Below are 19,660 nucleotides of genomic sequence, written 5' to 3' on the forward strand. Positions count from 1 at the left end.
GATGGTTGGATGGCATCACCGACTCGCTGGACATGAGTTTGAGCAAGCTCCGGGAGTTGGTGATGGACAGGGAAGCCTGGCGTGCTTCAGTCCATGGGGTCTCAGAGTCAGACACAACTAAGTGACTGAATTGAACTGAGCTTGCTGCAACCTGAACTCAGCTGAGCAAAACTTGTGGCCCTGTTGGAGCAGAGGGTGATGGCCTTTGGAGAATGAGGGCATAGCAAAGCAAACACTAAATGTCCAGTTGAGCCTGTCTCAGGGCCTGGGACTAATTCTTAACCCCTGTGGGTGAACATTCTCCCCTCAGCTTTACAGAGTGCTTTCATTTCAACCTGCCTTAGTCTGAGGCTTTCTGTGATCTTTCCATTCTGAAGTAAACTTTCCACACCATCACTGTCCATCTCATTTTCAGGTTTTATTTTTATAATACTTCTTTTGATCTAAAATTATTTTATTAGGTTAATAGATAAATATTGATTAATTTTGTTGATAATCTGACCCCCCTTCCAGAACATATGACCCATGAAAAGGAAACCCAGTCTGTCTTATTCACCCCCACGTCCCTAGAACTTCACATTGCTGTTCAGTTGCTCAGTCGTGTCCGACTCTTTACGACCCCATGGACTGCAGCATGCCAGGCTTCCCTGTCCTTCACCATCTCCCAGAACTTGCTCAAACTCATGTCCATCGAGTTGGTGATGGCATGATGCCATCCAGCTATCTCATCCTCTGTCCTCCCCTTATCCTCCTGCCTTAAATCTTTCCCAGCATCGGGGTCTTTTCCAATGAGTCGGCTCTTCACATCGGGTGGCCAAAGTATTGAAGCTTCACCTTCAGCATCAGTCCTGCCAGTGAATATTCAGGGTTGATTTCCTTTATGATTGACTGGCTTGATCTCCTTGCAGTCCAAGGGACTCTCAAGAGTCTTCTCCAACATGACAGTTCAAAAGCGTCAATTCTTCGGCGCTCAGCTTTCTTTATGGTCCAACTCTCACATCTGTACATGACTACTGGAAAAACTATAGCTTTGACTGTACAGACCTTTGTCGGCAAAGTGATATCTCAAAGTACTTCATGTAGAAGGAACTTAATAGATGCTTTCAGATATAATTCACCACATATATAGCAAGCTGAGGATTAATTGGTACCCAGGTTGTATAAAAAATACATTCATGTTATACAACATAGTGATTTGATATTTCTATACATTTCAAAATGATCCCCAGCATAAGTCTAGTTATGCTCTGTCACCATATGAAGAAATTATTGACTCTATTCCCCCCAACATTTCAACCCTTGACTCATTTATTTTGCAGCTGGAAGTTTGTACCTCTTTCTGTTTCTCCCCCCCCCCCCCCCCCACTGTTAACACCTATCTGTTCTTTGTAGCTATGACTCTGTTTCTGCTTTGTTGTGTATGTTTATTTGTTTTGTTTTTTAGATTTAACATGTGAGTAAAATCATACAGTTTTGTCTTTCTCTGTTTGTCCTATTTCACTTAGCATAATACCCTCTAGATCCTTTCATGATGTTGCAAATGGTAAGATTTCATTATTTTTGTGGCTGAGTAATATTTCATTGTGTATATACATGTATGTGTGTGTGTGTGTATATTTGCATGTATATCACTTCTTTATCCATTTATCATTTGATGGGCACGTAGATTACTTCCGTATCTTGGCTATTGTAAATAATGCTGCAATGAATATAGGAGTGCATGTGGTATATGTGTGCTTAGTCACTCAGTGATGTCCCGACTCTGCGACCCCGTGGACAGTATCCCACCAAGCTCCTCTGTTCATGGGATTCTCCAGGCAAGAATACTGGAGGGGGTAGCCACTCCCTTCTCCAGGGGATCTTCCTGACCCAGAGAGCGAACCTGGGTCTCTTGCATTGCAGGCAGATTCTCTATCACTGAGCCACCAGGGAAACCCATAGGAGGGCATATATCCTTTCTAATTAGTATTTTAAGTTTCTTTGGATAAAAATCAAGGAGAGGGATTGTTAGATTGCATGGTAGTTCTATTTGTATTTTTTTGAGGGATTCTCATACAGTTTTACATGGTGACTATACCCGTTTTAATTTACACCAACAGAGCATGAGAGTGGTCTGTTCTCCATGTCCTTGTCGGCTTTTGTTATGTGGTTGTCTCTTTGAAAATAGCCATTCTGATGAGTATGAGGTGACATCTTTAGCACAATGTTGGAGTTCAATTATACTTCAAAAACAAATGAACAGACAAACTCAAAAAGGGATCAGATTTATGGTTATCAGAGGGACAGGGTATGTGGCGGGGAGTAGGACGAATGCAGTCAAAAGATACAGAGTGTCAGTTATAAGTAAGCATTAAGGATGCAGTATACAGCATGACAAATATAATTAACATTGCCATATGTTATATATGGAAGTTGTTAAGACAGTGAATTCTGAGAGCTGTCATCATGAGTAAAAGTATTTTGTTCTATTTCTTGAGTTGAATATTTTTATAAGTTTGTAGATGTTCACTAAAGTTATCATGGTAGCCCTTTTCTGATGTATGTAAGTCAAATAACTATGCTGTACACCTCAAACTTGTACAATGCTGTATGTCTATTGCATGTTAATAAAACTGGAGGAAAAAAAATAGATTTATAAGGAAGAGACAACTCATTTGAAAAATTGACCAGGAATGTGAACAGGAATTTGCAGAAGTAGAACCCTGAAATGGAATGAATTTGAGAGCCCTACTAATAAAATAAGAAGATACAAATCCATTTCTACTTGATGAGTGGAAATTAAATGGTCTCACAATTATCGAAGGTAGTGGGAAACAGAGACAGTTATGCGTTGCTGGGGGAAGTGTAGAGGGGGATCTTCTACTGAGGAAAGAAAATTGGCATTAAGGGATGAAATTACAAATGGCCATCCTTTCTGGCTCTGCAGTTCCACACCCAGATGTATATTCTAGAGGAATTTCGAAAGATACACACAGGAAAACACATCCAAGAATATTCATTGCAGCTTTGCTTTCAACAGTGAAAATTGGAAAACACTCAAATATCCATCTATAAATAAATACAGTGTACTGTGTATGTAAATTATATTCATCTGCTAAAAAGAATGGCCCACATATATATATACAATCTCCAAAACATATGTTATCTTCCACTTCTGGTTATACACAGTAGCACTAGCAAACCATTGTTCTAGCTAAGAACAATAAGACAAGTAGATAAAATAAAAGGCAGTAGAAAACTACTGTAGAAGCCAAGACTTAAGGGGCTAGGTTGTGTGCACAGTTTTTGACTCTGCTTTGATCTGGTGCAATTGCCAAGTTTGGGGGCAGGAAGACAGTCCGCAAAGTCTGGCAGAGAGTAGTTGCTAAGAGTCTGGGGAGATAAACATTGAAGTTCAAACTGCTAAAGCAGCCAGGACTCAAGGGGCCATGATTCTAGAGAGACTGGAGACATAGGGAAATGACACAGTACTCAATGGGAACTTGACCATAAGGAAACTGACATTATAGTATTGTCATGGGAACTGAAGAAAATAAATGTACCTAACATGATGACTTTTTGGAAATGATTTTCCACCAAAGAGACAGTGGGGTATGTCAAATGTGCTAAGAATGTAAGAATGGTGGATCTTTAGAAGATACATGGCTGAGTAAATCATGTGTAAAATCGTCCAGAAGTGAAAGTTGTGAGTTTTAATCCTGATTCTAGTCTTTTTCCTCTACTCCCTTCTCTAAACTTCCACATTATTTTGTATATTTTACAATACGGTAGAAAGTTAGATGAATTGATAGTACACAAAAAGATAAAAATTCAAAATTCCTCAACTCTCTAAAATTTATAAAAATTGAGAATAGCATAATGATCAATAGTGCTGAATTACTTGTAAACACTTTTCACTATTGTTCCATGGCAATGCTATGTACGTCAGCACACTCTAATTCCTCACCTGTCCATTCCGCTGTTTATCCAAGCAGGTAGGGTGGAACACCCTTCCTGCCATTTCATTCATTACTCAGTGTTCTTATAATTTAAGTATTTTTTTCTATATCTTTTGTCAACTCTGTCCAAATGTACATTAAGTGGTAAGGATAGCACTTTGGCTGACAAACATTCCTGAGAAGAAAAACATTATGAAATAGATTTAGATGTGATAAAATACCATGAAGATGATCAAATATCTTGAGGATAACTCAAACAGCTGATTGAAAACTGATTTAGAAAAGCACCAGAGATGACCTCGAGAAAAAAAAAAATTAGCAAACTTCTTTTAGTTTTCTAAAAATATTTATTTATGAATTTAATGTTTTAAATTAAATTCAAAAGCAAAAAAAAATCATTTTTTGTTTGTTTTTTTTTTTTACAGTACTGATAGATTTGTAAGTCTCAAAACTGCAACCTTTCTCCTTTGATGCTTATAAGAAAACTGTGTGTGCTAGTTGCTTAGTCATGTCTGACTCTTTGTGGCACCCTGGACTGTAGCCCTCCAGGCTCCTCTGTCCATGGAAGTCTCCAGGCAAGAATACTGGAGCAGGCTGCCATTCCATTCTCCAGGGGATCTTCCCAATCCAGGGATTGAACCTGGGTCTCCTGCATTGCAGACAGAGTCTTTACCACTGTACCACCTGGAAAGCGCTATATGAAAATGAGTTTGGATTATTCACATTTGTAGTTGTGGGAAGTCTCCCTGATAGTTCAGTTGGTTAAGAATCCACCTGCAGTGCAGGAGACCCCGGTTCGATTCCTGGGTTGGGAAGATCCACTGGAGAAGGGATAGGCTATCCACTCCAGTATTCTGGCCTAGAGAATTCTGTGGACTCTATAGTCCATGGGGTCGCAAAGCGTCGGGACACGACTGAGGACTTTCACTTTGCAGTAACAGATCACTTGCAAAGAAAGGGGTGGCCCTCCACTGACTGCCATGTTGGTTCTATAACTCGGGCCCACAGCTCTATGTTGATGGCTGAGTAGTCGCCCTGGCTTCCCTTTCTGTGCCCTTCTCTGCATCCAGGTCCAGGGCCCAGGCTGCCCTCAGGCTGCGGAGGTTTCCAGAACCCCTCCAAGTCTGGTCAGTCCATAGGGGACTGTAGGGACAGCATGGCTCCCATCCCTTCCAGGCCTGGAGGACCAGCCTAAGATTGTAGGGCTCCTGATGAGGCAAATAAACCTGGATAAACTTTGAGCAGTTCGAGTCTAGGATTTGCTCTGTGAGGCGGTGAAAGCTCAGTGCAAAGGACGGCAGTGTTCCAAACCCTGATAATTCCAATATGTTTCTCAAACTTTACAGAGAATTCCGCCTCTAGCCAGGAGCTCACGACGACCTTGAGAAAAGGCAGCATTACCCTTGGACGTGACTTTGCCTGGAGAGTCAGCCCACAGCGCAAGTGAAATGGTTCAGGCCGAGAGGCAGCAGGACATAAATGCAACTAGGAGCTGGGGGCTCGGCCCTTCCCCTCAGAGCCTGCAGAACAATTTCCCTCTTTTGGCCTTGATTTCCTCATATGCAAAATGCAGGCCCTGTGGGATTATTTCTGAAGCCCCGCTTTCTTTTATGGTCATAGGAAAATAAAAAGGAGTTATCCACCGCCCCCCAAAAATTGAACATAAATTTTACAGCACACCAAACCCCACAATAAGCATTCCTTCTAGCACTGCTCCCTGCTACCTCGGGCTTGGAAACACTCAGAGATCTTCCCCGTGCTTCCCGTTTTATGATTTGAACTTGACGGAGTCCAGAGAAAAGGAAGAAAATGTCTCCCTCTTTTCAGGACCATCTTTCTGTCTCCACGTGCTCAGCTGTAAAATGAGAATAACAATCATTACCATAAGGAAATACTTATCTCCAAGGGATATGGGAAAAGTTCATGAGATAATGGGTCCTGTAGCTGCCAGGAGGGGTGGAAGGGGAGCAGGCACCCCCACCCTGAAAGTAACTCTTTCAGGGTCAGAGGCAACTGCTCTGGGGATCAAGTTGGGAGCATCAAAAGTGTGGAATGGTAGCTCAGTTTTTGTTAAACCTCCAGGGGTTGGTCCCCTGTCTTTCCCCACACCTGATGGAAGATGCCAGAATCAGAGGCCCCCGGGGCCTCCTGCCTGGACAGTCTTCTCAACGGCAATAGTCTGGAAGATACAATTGTGGATATTTACCCCCAGTAAAGCTGCTGGTGAGTTTGAGTTAAAAGAGCCAACTTTTGTAAGCCAGAATTGCATCTCACCGCCCTCCAGTCATTTCGGGGCACCCAGGCCAGTGTTGGGAGAAATTTGTTTTATTTTATTTTTTTTCCATTTATTTTTATTAGTTGGAGGCGAATTACTTTACAACATTGCAGTGGTTTTTGTCATACATTGAAATGAATTAGCCATGGCTTGCCTTTCACCCATGGAGAACTGGAATCCTTTTGGCACACAGATGTCCTTAGGGCCTTACCATCTCTGTACTATATCCACTCACACCTGAATCACTGCATTAACCCTTCTCAGGGCCCTCTGATCCTCAATGCTCATTCTTCCCTGTATGCCCTGCCAGCTCCAAACACCAAGCACCCTGTGCCACCTCCCAATTCAGAGAGTCAGCTCACCTGTCCTCCTGTTCTCCTCTCACTTTTGCTGCACCAGGGCTTTCAAATGCAACATTCTGCTTTTCCACCATAAAGACCGTTTGAGCGAGATAGACACTCCTATGATTGCTCCTACCTTGAAAATTAGAAAATTGAGGTCCAGACTGTGGTTTGCCCTAACTCAGAGCATTATTGATGCCAAGACCAGAACTCAGATCCAGTTCTCATGAATCTAAAGCCAAGGCTCTGTGTCTGCATCATGGTCTTCCTCTCTGTGTTTTTCAGGCCTTACTAAGTATCAGAGTCATCTGTGAAAGATAAAAAAAGATAGTAATTGTCCCAACCCATCCCTAGAGATTCTGATTCTGTAGGTCTAGGGGCTGGGGATGCATGTGTGCACGCTCAGTACTAAGTCGTGTTCAACTCTGCGACTGGGGATATGTGTTTTCAGACGGTGATACCGTGGTTCATCCCAAGATGAAAGCCACTGTCCCATCATGTAAAGATTGTCCTAATCGTCTTGACTAGCTAGCTCTACTTCACATCTCTTCTTCCTGATATCCAACTTGGGTCAGGCGAGGCTGGTCAATTCACTGTGTTCTGAATTTCCCTCAATCTGTCTGGTTTCTACTCCTTTGTTTTTGTGGGACCCTCTGCTTAGAAGGTCCCTTCCCGCGCACCTCCGCCCCTCCACAGACACACACCCCAGATCCCTTCTCCCTTCTCAAGAATTCTCCTTCCAGGGCTTCAATCAATCCTGCTCCTTCTATTAACCCTACCATGAGTATACAAGGCCACGGGGGATAAGTCCTGTGTGGAGTCTTTAGCACACTTGCAGCCTGAAGCATTTATTTTGGCATTTATCATTGATGGCCTTGTGTCACTACAGATACTTTTTATGGCTTACTCTGTGGCTATAAGGGATTGCAAGAGGCACAGAGAAAATATGTGATGAGACCAAGGAGCAGAGCATTCAAGGTCAAGGATCTCAGGTCTCTGCTCCAGGTCTACCAACTAGGGGGTACCTCAGCAGAGCATGGTTTGTTTCCTTACTGTTGTTTCTGGTACTATTGTTGGCTTTGTCTTTGAGCTACAGCTATCACTGTCATAAAAAAGACTAGTTGCTCACCTCTCCCAAGATTATGCCTCAGAAAACACCTAGCACCAGTGCTGGTCCCTGAAGGGCTCTGAATATTTTACAGGCCTCAAACTGAGACCTTAATCCAGGCCTTCTGTCCAATTTCATTCTCATACCACACGGATTCCAAGAACTGGATATCTCAGAGGAAACTGTAACTTGAAATATGACTTATCACATCAAAAGTCAGGAGAATCCCAGCTCTTCAAACCCCTGTAGATTGTGTTGAACAAAAAGATGAGCAGATGGAGTATAATTCTGAAGTTCTAAGGAGTGATGCAGAGAGGAAGAAGGCCTGAGTGCATCAGATAAGGGGAACTGGAGGAGACATCGGTGAAGATGTGATATTTGGATGTGGAGGTCGGAGGAAATAACTAATGTCTTGTCTCCTTTCACCCCACCCCCAACATTCAGAGCCAATTAAAGCAAGAAAAAGTAGAATCAGAATGAAGGCATATATACCTTGCAGCCAAAAGCCTGGGAAGCCTGCTGAGGGCAGGCCTGAGTCTGCAGGGTCATGTATTTACCTTCCTCCCACTGGGACTTCACTGCTTCAGCCCAGTCCTGCCCCAGTGGGGGGAAAAACCACCGAGAACGGGGCATCTGGTCCGGCCTCTGAGCCCTGGCCTGGGCGGGCAAGTAGTTCAGTTCAGTCGCTCAGTCGTGTCCAACTGTTTGTGACCCCATAGACTGCAGCCCACCAGGCCTCCCTGTCCATCACCAACTCCTGGAGCTTACTTAAACTCATGTCCATTGAGTTGGTAATGCCATCCAACATCTCATCCTCTGTCGTCCCCTTCTCCTCTCGTCTTCAATCTTTCCCAGCATCAGGGTCTTTTCAAAAGAGTCAGTTCTTCACATAGGGTGGCCAAAGTATTGGAGTTTCAGCTTCAGCATCAGTCCTTCCAATGAATATTCAGGATTTCCTGGTTGGATCTCCTAGTAGTCCAAGGGACTCTCAAGAGTCTTCTCCAACACCACAGTTCAAAAGCATAAAGTAGGAGCCCTACAAAATGAGAAGAGGTTGGGGCCAAGCCCAGCGTGCTGAGGCCCTGGTTCCAGTCACTCCTCTTCTCTAAGGAGAAGGGGTGAGAAATGGAGAGAAGTGCTGGAAGTGTAATCTTCTTATTGCACATTTACCTAAAATATGAGGTAAGAAATATGCAACTAAGTTTCTCTAACCTTTCCTCTCCTGGAGAGGATGGTGAAACTCACTAACTTGCCTCTCCCTCTTTATGAAATTACAAGGGGCATAAAAATATTTCTCTCTAAAAAATGTTCACGATTGTAGCAGGCAGACATTGCAGGGGGAAAAAAAATTCAGGCAGAAAAAATTGTACGGATAAAAGCCTGACGTGAGAAACGTGGGACATGCTCATGGAAGGGGTGTGCTCCGCGGTGCCTGAAGCCAGGGGGCTTATAAGGAAGTGGGGGAGGATAAGGCAAGAGAGATATTGCCAGATTTGGAGAGCCTCGAATTCCAGGCTTAGAGGTTGACTTTGATCATTAGGCAGTGCAAATCCATGCCTCTTATTGGAAACATAACTCCATGCATCTGCCTTCACTGGAGCAGGGAGCAGGGCTGGGTTCTGGCAGGAAGAGCTGCCCTCGGCCACCTTGTCCTCTTTACCTGCTTATGGGCAATACTGGGTGCGCCCCCTCGCCTCCAGGATGACATCATGCTGCACTTTTACCTAAAATATAAAGCAGGAAACATGCAACTAAGTGTTGTTGAGTTAGATACAGAAACAAAAGGCATGCAAAGACTGAGTGACTGAGAGTGGGGCCCACTTCAGGGGTTTGGAGGAGGCAGGCCACAGAGAACAGCTTGTGGAGTGTCGGCCCCGTGGTTCATCACCCCAGGTCCACTCTAAGGATGGACCTGAGCTCAGGGTGGGAGGGTGGGAGAAAACAGGCAAACTGAGCTATGGACTCATTGACTCAAATCAGAGAGAGCATCCGGGAAAAAAACAGTTGACTCCATAAATAGAGGCACGTTATTCAGACATAGAGAACCATGTCAATAATCCAATGCAACAAGCTGGTGTGAGAACCGTTCCTCCAGTTTCTCCCCAAAATGAAGAGTGCAGATCCTTTATATTCACTCAGTTCAGTTCAGTTCAGCTGCTCAGTCATGTTGGACTCTTTGCGACCCCATGGACTGCAGCACACTAGGCCTCCCTGTCCATCACCAACTCCCAGAGTTTACTCAAACTCACGTCCATTGAGTCAGTGATGCCATATATTCACTCAGCACACGGCAATTCACAAAGCCCTTTCTCGTGATATTAACTCATGGGTCCTCACAAACAGTCCTGTGAACCGAGGAGAGCTGGGCCTAGAATCAGGCCTTGCTTCCCTTTGGCTCCAATAGAACCTTGTGGTTCTGATGGGGTTCTTGACGGGGTCTTCCTTTGAGGAAGACAATGCTGGGATTGATCATAAGCTCATCATACCTCCCTCCATATGGAGATCAGCAGTAAAGAAAGTTGCTAGGATCCTTAATTCTATATGATACCACCCATACATAATATCTCCAAAGTGAGTTTACCTAATCCAAAGTGGGAAAGTAGGCTTAAATATATATAAAAGTGAATGTCAAGTTACAAATCATAACCCTTGGGTCAGAAGATATTTAAAATCATGTTTAAAAAAACGTAATTTAAACCCCAAATACAGAGCATGTGCCTTCCAGTTTAACACGGTCCCCACCATTCACTGGTGGCCCAGATGGTAAAGAATCTGCCTGCAATGTGGGAGATCCAGGTTCGATCCCTGGGTCAGGAAGATACTCTGGAGAAGGGAATGGCAACCCACTCCAATATTCTTGCCTGGAGAATTCCAAGAACAGAGAAGCCTGGTGGGCTACAGTCCATGGGGTCACAAAAAGTCAGACACGACTGAGAGACTAACGCGCACACGCGCGCGTGCACACACACTCACACACACACACACACACACACACACACCTTTCCCTAATGACTACTACTAGACCCATTTTCATTTGCTCATTGAGTCAACATATATTTATTGGGCACTTGCTCTGCGGCAGGAATGCCTTCATGATTATATTTACATTACCTGCCTGGACCCTGCAGACCTGTGAACAAGTGACCACCATCCTACAGCAAGCGTGAGGGGGACTGAAGTTTGACTTGTGTGTGTGTGTGTGTGCCCTGAGTCACTCAGTTGAGGTCCGACTCTTTGAGACCACACGCACTATAGCTCACTAGGCTCTTCTGTCTGTAGGATTTTTCAGGAAAGAATACTGGAGTGAGTTGCCATTTCCTCCTCCAGGGGATCTTCCTGACCCTGGGTTTGAACCCACATCTCCTATATCTCCTGCCTTGGCAGGCAGATTCTTTACGAATAAGCCACTTGGAAAGCCCAGATAATGTTTGACTAAAGTTCCTTTATTCATCTCAGTAACCTGAAGTTTAAATTATTTTGAGGCTGGGACATTAAAACTATTGTCCACCATAGTCTCCAGAGACTGTTTTTTCTGAAGACTTGCTATTTTTTCTCTCCGTATTCCCATGGCCAGTGTCAAAAGGTAGGGGGTTCCTCTTCCCAGAGTCCAACGAGGTGATTGAGGCCAAGACACTTTCAAGGAGCTTCCCCCCAAGGCGACAGGAAGACTGGCCTGGACAATTGGCCATCTTGATCCCAAGTTCAGAGGTAGATCGCCTGTCTTTGCGGGGCTTTGGTTTCAGAGCCTGCGTGGGAGAACAAAAGAGATTTCAGTTGTCACATCTCTGCAGCCCCGAACTGCTCTCTTGTCTTTCTTGGCTGGCTTTCCCAGTGTGCTGTTTCCCATCAAAGACCTCCCCCCTCCTCCCCACAGATGATTGGTTGAAACTAAATATCCTGGAATTACATTGAAAGGGGGGAGCCGTTAACACAAAATTTTAATCAAAATACGAGCCTAACAGTTACCAGCCTTTGAAATGCGAAGCAGATACAGGGGGTCCATAGGGATGTCCCAACCTGTTTTCAGGTGTGACGTTCACCAGGAGAGGAGCTGTCCCTGACAGAGAGAATCACCAGTAAACCAGCCCCCTGCAAACTGGAGATTTCCAAATATAGCTGGACCTTCTCTCCCTTGCCCTTGTGTGTGTATGTGCATAGTCACTCAGTCGTGTCTGACTCTTTGCAACCCCATGGCCTGCAGCCCACCAGGCTCCTCTGTCCATGGGGATTTCTCCAGACAAGAATACTGCAGTGGGTTGTCATGCCCTCCTCCAGAGCATCTTCCCAAGCCAGCGATTGAACCCAGGTCTCCCTCATTGCAGGCAGATTCTTTCCATCTGGGTCACTAGGGAAGCCCCCTTTGCCCCTAACACAGAACAAAAACTCTGCTATGGACACTGGAGATGACCCTCCAAAGACGTCTGGATTTTTATTCTCCATCCCCACCGAGCGTTGGTCCATATGCAAGAATCCAGGGACCCGGAGGTTACACGAGCAGAAGAAACCGGACAATGGTCTTCCATGGGAGCTGACATTTCTGGCACAAGAGCAGCCTGGAATGAATGAGGTGGGCATTGGCGCCCTCTGGTGGAAGAGGTTCCAGTAGACAGCCTGAATCATTTCTCCCTGGAATTAACTCTATAAATAGACAGATGATTTATTAAACAGATTTGAGGCTCATTTGAGGCGCTGGGCCATGATTGCTTCAGGGCTCAAAGAAGGGAGTGCTTAGGACCCTGCCTCTTATGCAAGCACCTGGACTTACTTAGCGAGTCACTAGCATGATCTACATTACAAGTGCATCGGACTGTTGGCTCAGCCGCTCCCAGCCAGGAGATGCCAAATTCCTCATATATAAAAGGAGCTTTAGTAACTCAAGCAAAATAAGCACACTTTTTCCCTCACTGCCTTCCCAGAGACCCAGGCGGCAGGGTTTCTGGGAGGATACACAATACCTTGTTACAAACAATGTAATGTTTTAAAAAGTATCTATCTGACAGCCTTGGCTAAAGCCAGATCTTCTATCTCGATTACTTCAATATGTCACATCCCTATCGCACCACGGCGTCCAGGCTTTCAGAGCCAAGGCCCCTCTGTCTTGTCCAACCTTCCCATCTGGAAGCAATGAGCTTAATATTCTGGCTCTCCCCCCATAAAAGCTATGTCACAAAAAGTAGCAGCCTGTGAACTGCTTTATCCCCCCAAGACAGAGTGGAGCTCATTCTATTCGGTTACATTTTAAGACCGTCCCCAGCCCCTCCCCTCCCCTGCTGCCCTGCATCCCCAGAAGGCCTGTAACACTCAGCCAGGGACCAGGACAGAAGCGAGTTGACAATCATTCACACTTTAATCTCGCTTTTGACATTTTGAGGGTCTCAGCTTAAAATACAGCAAGGGCTTAGGGAACCCCTCTGGACAGAAGTGTTTGCCGAAGAAGCAGCCTCCGTTTGCCAGCAGCCTACTGTTTCTGGTGGCCTGATGGGGACCCACCTTTGGAGTCTGCCCTGCACCCGTTTCCCACTCACCCTGGCTCCTCAAGCATCCCCTGGAAATCTCTGCATGACTTTGTTTGGTAGTTTGGGTGATGGTGACGTTTCCTCTGATGCGTGCTTTCCTTACACATCGATTCAGTTCCTCCTTGAATTTTGATTGAATACCTGGCATGTTCCTTTCGCTTTGCTCCCTGTTATGCTGCAAAGTCAGATGAGGTCCTGGCCTGAACAGGGGGTGAGCCCCAAACTCAGAGCAATTAGAACAGTGGTGCTCAAAGCACAAGGCGGATCCTCGGAGGTACTTGTTAAGCATGCCATTTCCTGGCTACAGCCTAGACCTGTTGAATGAGAATCCGTGGGAGCAAGGAAGGCTCAAAGAGCTGTACGTTTAACAGCGTCCCCAGGTAACTTCGACACGCACAACCCGGAGACTCACTGAGTGAGGCCAGGTGGGGCAGCAGATGATGAAGTGTAAAAATCGAGAAGCCACGTGACCTGAAGGGAGCCCTTCAGTCTCTGCCTGCAAATGTTATCACGCTCCGCTCATCCTCGGGTCCCAGGGCTCTGAAAGATGAGCGCGAGTGGAAATCGCCCTGCAGCTGAGCTCCCAGGACTTGGGCTACTTGACTGCTCCTTCAGTTGGAAGCTCCTGGGGTCAGAGGCCAGCCTTCCTGGAGGAGGGAAGCCCCCGGGGAGGGAGGGCTTTGAAAGGGAGGCTCATCCAAGCTCCTTGTTTCGCAGGGAGGACACTGCGCCCAGGAAGGGTAGTAGGCTGCCCGAGGTCCCACAGCCTCTCCAAACAAGTGCCTGTAGGCTAAGCAGACATCAAGATGTGGGTATATGCCAACGCCATGTTTGCGAAGGCCTGTGCTCGCCGGCTTCCGCCGGCAGTGACGTTCACTCACTTTCACCAAAGACTGTTTCAGACACGCTCGTCCGAGAGCCATTCCGCCAGCCGGGCCTCGAGTGGCCCAGCCTCCCCGGGCCACATGCACAAAGCCTGCTTCCTGAAGCACTTGCTGTCTTGTTGCACTGGTAGTTAACCTCTTTTTTTTTTTTTTTTTGGCAAATTAGTCCTTGACCTGGGAACAGTTAAACGAAACTGTAGGCACATCAAGAGGAGGTTATTTGTGTTCTGCCTTTTTTTAGACCAAGCCTCTGATGTGTTTATTTGGAGGCTTGGCTCACACTCACTATCCCACTACTTACAGTTAATCCTGTGTTTTCTTTGAGCTACCTTTAAATCCATGTCGAATGAAAAATACTGCCTGATTTTGAAGTACATGGTATTATAAAAAGAATCCCAAGGTTTATGATCTCAAATTTATTGTCAAATGTATTTACTTCTCATTTTTCTTCTTCTTTTTTTTTTTTCTTACAAACTCACTTCAGCCTAGACGTTTTTAGTGTGAGTCATGAACCAGCAAGGATGGAAGGTGCCGGATCGTGTTTCTTGGGAGACTCTTCGTCCCACAAAGGAGATCCCCATAGAGAGCGCCCCTCAACCACAGCCTCTTGAAGAGCAAGGTGGTTACAGAGGGCAACAGCCGCGTCTGAGTCACCTCTGTGTCCTCCGTATCTCACAGGGAGTTTGGCACATGGGGCCGCTGGATTGATTGCCTTGAAAAAGGGTGGGAAACGAGTGCCTCTGTTCTGACTGGCTTTTACTGGGTTTTTAAAGAGCTGAAATATTTTTCTGTTATTTTCTTTTATGTCCATGAGACAAAGAAACTTACTCTCAGGGAAAAAAAGAAAACGGTGTTCATGCCTTTTAAATCAATTCTGTAGTTAGTTAAATATTCTGGAAATAAAAAGTGTTCACCTGCCTCTGATGTTGGCTTTCAACTAGTTATTACAAAGCAAGATCCAGGAAAAATTAAACTTGCTTTTTATAACAATTGTTTTAACTTAAAATAAGCCTTTTGATCAGAATTGTTCTTTACCATCAGTTTTAGGGCTCCAGCTTGGTTGACTTTTGGACCTGGAGGGTCCTCTGTGAGACAGCGAGGTTTTCCCCATGACCTCAAAAATGTAGCAGAAAATGAGGTTTCTTGGTGGGTAAGTGTGAAACAAGTAGCAGAGGCAATCCCATGGACAGAGGAACCTGGCTGGCTAAAGTCCATGGGATATCCAAAGAGTTGGACACGACTTAGTGACTAATCAACAACAACAACAACAAATATGAATCAGGGAGCAAGAGGCTGCAATAGCAACCTCAAGGCCAGTATTCTTTTCTTAGCGGGCAGCTTCCCATCGACTCTGAAGGGCTGTGGGTAAAACGCAGGACAAGGTTGAAGGGGAAAAGAGAGGACACTTCCAGGCAGATATAGGTGGGGAGGGAAAAGGGAATCCAGTACCTCTCACCTTCCTTTTCCTGTCACTCCTGTCACCACACTAACTCGAGACGATGTGAAAAGACACTGAATGCTTTTACATGCTGTAAGATGGCACTTGCTCTGCTTTCAATTTGGGTCACTTCTAACTCATATCTCTTTCTTTTTAAGATCTTTTGGATCAGTTTTTAAAAGTCTTTATTGAATTTGTTGCAGTATTGCTTCTGTTTTACGGGCTTTTTGTTTTCAGTTTTTGGCCGCAAGGAATGTGTGATCTTAGCTTCCCAACCAGGGATCAAACCCACCCCACTGCATTGAAAGACCAAGTCTTCATCACTGGACCCTCAGGGAAGCTGCCAATTCACCCTATGTTGGAGGAACATGTTGGCAAATCTTAGTGGATCCCTCAAAGTCTGGATAGATCCTCTACCATATCCCTGGGCATTAGGTCTAACAGTTCCATCTGGTTCTGCATTTGTTTCCTGGTGGGTTAGACTCGCCTCCCAACCAGACTGTACCCAACCCCCAGAACCCAAACCTCTGTTCACTAACCCAAGAGAGCGCCCCTTAGCCTGGCCATGTCCCGCGTCTTCTGAGACAATGCTCTCCAGATCTCTCCAGGCAGGAGATGACCCGGGTACCTCTGGAAGATTTAAACTGGCTTTAGGAACCTGCAGAGCCCCATCACTAGTTGGACTCTGAAACGGCCATAAATTTAGAATTAATGGTTAAAACCCACAAAGCTTCCTAAAAATGCTGCCAGACTGCATTAGGCAGATTGCTAATCACAAGGTAAATATTTTGCACATTTTATTCTATTTACTAAGACCCTGCCTTCTGGGACTGTGGTATTTCAGATGACTCTACTCCTGTAGGGTTAAATCGACTCCATTTGGGTTCACTCTAAACAAAATCACATTCCAGCCTTGCAGCCTCCGACCAGCACACGCAGAGCCCTCAGCACGTCCCATGCACCTTTCACATCTGAACCGTCCATCAGACATTAATGTGACGGAGCCATCACCAGACAAGTTCATTTTGCCATTAATATCCTGGAATACGAACATCAAATATATACATCCTGAGATTTAATCTGTAAACAGAGCCCTGAGCATCTGGGAGAAGGAGGTGTGTTTATGTTTCACTAGTGCTACTTCCACAAAGCAAGATGGGTCTGTCTTTGGCACTAACCAGAGTCATTTTCTCCATGGTCGGGGCGTGAAGTTTCAGATGACATTCTGACCTGTGATCTACACACTTGGGTGCAGTTGCATTGGGCTAGTGTTTATCTTTGGCCACCTCTGTAAGGGAAGTCACAGGAAAGACTCTCTCCCCTTCTTCCAGAAAATGACAAAAGTCCAGGGGCCAAGGAGTTCTCTGAGGTCCCAGGATTCCAGACCCTGTTGTCAGCAGCTATTGCTTCAAAGTGGAAGGTCCAAATGCAAATTCGAGAAGAGTTTGGTTATCGTCTCCAAAGCATCAAAATATGCAAGAGATGTTGACACTTAGAGTCACCCCAAGTAAATCATTTCCAGCTTCATCTTTTCTTCCTACTCCAGCTCCTCTAAGAGTGACAGCTTCTGTCTCCCCTTGGGTCTGTGATTATGAATTCAGGATTAGGAGAGACGTGAGAAAGGAAATCAGGCTCTTGCTTACTAAAAAACAAAACAATCAAAAATAAAATAACAGAGAAGCAGAAGAGGATGACAACAGAGACCAAAGAAGGAAGCAAAGAGACTGTTTGAAATAAGGGTAAAGCACTGTCCTAGGAGCTAATTTGGAACAGATTCTCTTCCCTTAAAAAAAGACTCAAACCAGCAGCCACAGTCTCATCCCACTCTTGGGAGTGTTTTGCTTGGCCCCATCAGGATTGGCCTGGGGAGGTCCTTTGAAACAGAGGCATACCTTTGGCTCTGAGAAACTTACATTTCTACAGATTTTCCCTTGAACACCCAGAGGGAGACATGGTTAGGCCTGGGGAAGATATTAACTCTTGGTGGCTCTGCAGTGCCCCTGCTTAAACCAGGGCATCTCCTGGAGGGATCCAGTGCCGAGTCGCGTGGGTGTGAGATTATTCATCCTCACTACTTCTGCTCCTGCTTTCTGCTGCCGTAGATACACTGATGGTCCAAGCCCTTCCCAGCTTCCCAGGTATCCTGGGGGGTAAAAAACCTCCTGCCAATGCTGGAGATGTGGGTTCAATCCCTGGGTTGGGAGATCCCCTGGAGAAGGGAATGGCAACCACTCCAGTATTCTTGCCTAGAGAATCCTAGGGACAGAGGAACCTGGAGGTGGCTACAATCCATGGGGTCCCAAAGAGTCAGACACAACTGAAACAACTTAGCATGCATCCCAGCTGCCAAGCTCCATCACATCCACACACACACAAACACATACACACACACACATGCGCACACACACACACATGCACACACATTCTTACCATCCACTGTGGCAGCAAGAGGCTGCAGCTGAATGGTAGGCAGTCTTCACTGAATAATGCGTGTTCTCCTATTTGCCATGGTCCTGTAGGCACTGGACTTTGTCAGTGGTCCGGGTTATCTTTTAAGATTTTTTTGATAGAGGCCATTTTTAAAGTCTTTATTGAATTTGTTACAACATTGGTTCTGTCTTGTATTGGGGTTTTTTTGGCCACGAGGCATGTGGGATCTTTGCTCTCTGACAAGGAAAAGAGCCCACAGCCCCCTGCATTGGAAGGCAAAGCCTTAACCACTGGACCACCAGGGAAGTCGCTATCTACTTTGTTTTATAACTTTCAGACTTGTTTCTTCTCGCTTACCTCTGTGGAGACACTGGGAGGGACGGCAGAATTTGGGAGGCATGGTGCGGTCCACAAAGACAGAAGGTCTGGTGCTGGACCCCAAACCTGTGCAGCTAGTGACCTGTGCGAAGCATAGCCTTACTTTCAGCTTGTTTTCTTTAATCACGGCTCCTCATCATCTGTGAGGGTTTCGGATACACAGAAACCCTCTCACCAGTGGACACTCCATGGTTAATATCCTTTTCTGCTCTTCTATGATCAAAAGAAATTCTGTTTCCTCAGAGATGCTGGAAGTCCCCTACAGAGAAAGAAATATTATCATTTCTCTCTCATCTTCTTGTACTCATGTGCTAACACAGCTTCTCAAACCTCATGGGCTCTGCTCACAATCACCAAACCAAGGGGAACGCAGCTGGGAACACAGCCCAGAAACTTATTCCCAGAAGTTTAGGTTCTGGCTCCCATGGAGGGCGCCTCTGTGTGCATACCCTGTCTGTGTGCGCTCGCAACACGTTCTCAGCCAGATCGAGTCTGCGTCTCATAACAGCCCCAAGGAGCCACAGGGACAGGCGTCATTATCCTCTCACAGTACAGATGACGCGTGCAGCAGGTTAGAGTGCGGCTGCCTCTAAGAAGCCAGGTGGCCTGGCTACTTCACCATTCTTTGGAATCTGCTGTGCAGTTTTTCACTTAAGATTATCCTAAACAAATCAAATAATGCTGTCTAATTTCAAGCTAAAGATAGGACTCTGAGCTCCAGGAGGGAAGGACAGTTTGCAAAAACGTGATTAAAAAAAATTTGTACTAGTCCTGTGAAAGATTAGTGAGGGTGAGGAATGAATGAATGGAGGGGAGAGGTAAATGGTGAGGCAGGAAAAGGGACTATTTAGACTTTTGGAAATCTCATCACTCTGAACTTATTAGATTGCAGTTGCATAATTATGTTAGCAGAAATTGGAGTAATAGCAATGTTATGGAGACAGTAGTTGGTATCTAGGAAGTGCCCAGTTTTTATGAGGTTGTCACATATAATTCTTACAGCCTCTCATTAGTGGGATAGAGGTATTCTTATTCCCATATTAGAAAAGATTACCATTTAGCTTTGGAATAAATATTAATATGTAAAAATATATTGAGAACCTCCAAGATATCTAAAGGCAATTTATCAACAATCCCCCTTCTAAACTTTTTTCTGGAGAAATGATAATAAATGGGAGTAAAGATTCATATACCAAATATTGATATATTTTCATGAGAAATTTGAGAAAAATAGAGATAGGGAAAAAGTTAAACAAGTCATGGTATATTGATGATACATTATATAGATGTGAGAGCATGGCTAATGTTGTCTAATACTATAAATATAATCACACATATATATGTGTAAGCAT

At 45.1% G+C, this 19,660-nt stretch overlaps 1 long non-coding RNA gene across 1 annotated transcript; it reads right to left on the reverse strand.

The window, feature by feature from the left end:
- Positions 1-11,084: 11,084 nt before the first annotated feature.
- LOC110148214 (uncharacterized) lies at positions 11,085-14,022 on the reverse strand. The gene is made up of 2 exons (XR_002317111.2): positions 13,188-14,022; positions 11,085-11,408 (listed from the first exon to the last, which is right to left on the reverse strand). It is a non-coding gene; the product is annotated as an uncharacterized lncRNA (long non-coding RNA).
- Between the last annotated feature and the right edge of the window lie 5,638 nt (positions 14,023-19,660).

Source organism: Odocoileus virginianus, chromosome 2 (assembly GCF_023699985.2).
Source record: "Odocoileus virginianus isolate 20LAN1187 ecotype Illinois chromosome 2, Ovbor_1.2, whole genome shotgun sequence".
In the NCBI taxonomy this organism is placed as follows: domain Eukaryota; kingdom Metazoa; phylum Chordata; class Mammalia; order Artiodactyla; family Cervidae; genus Odocoileus; species Odocoileus virginianus.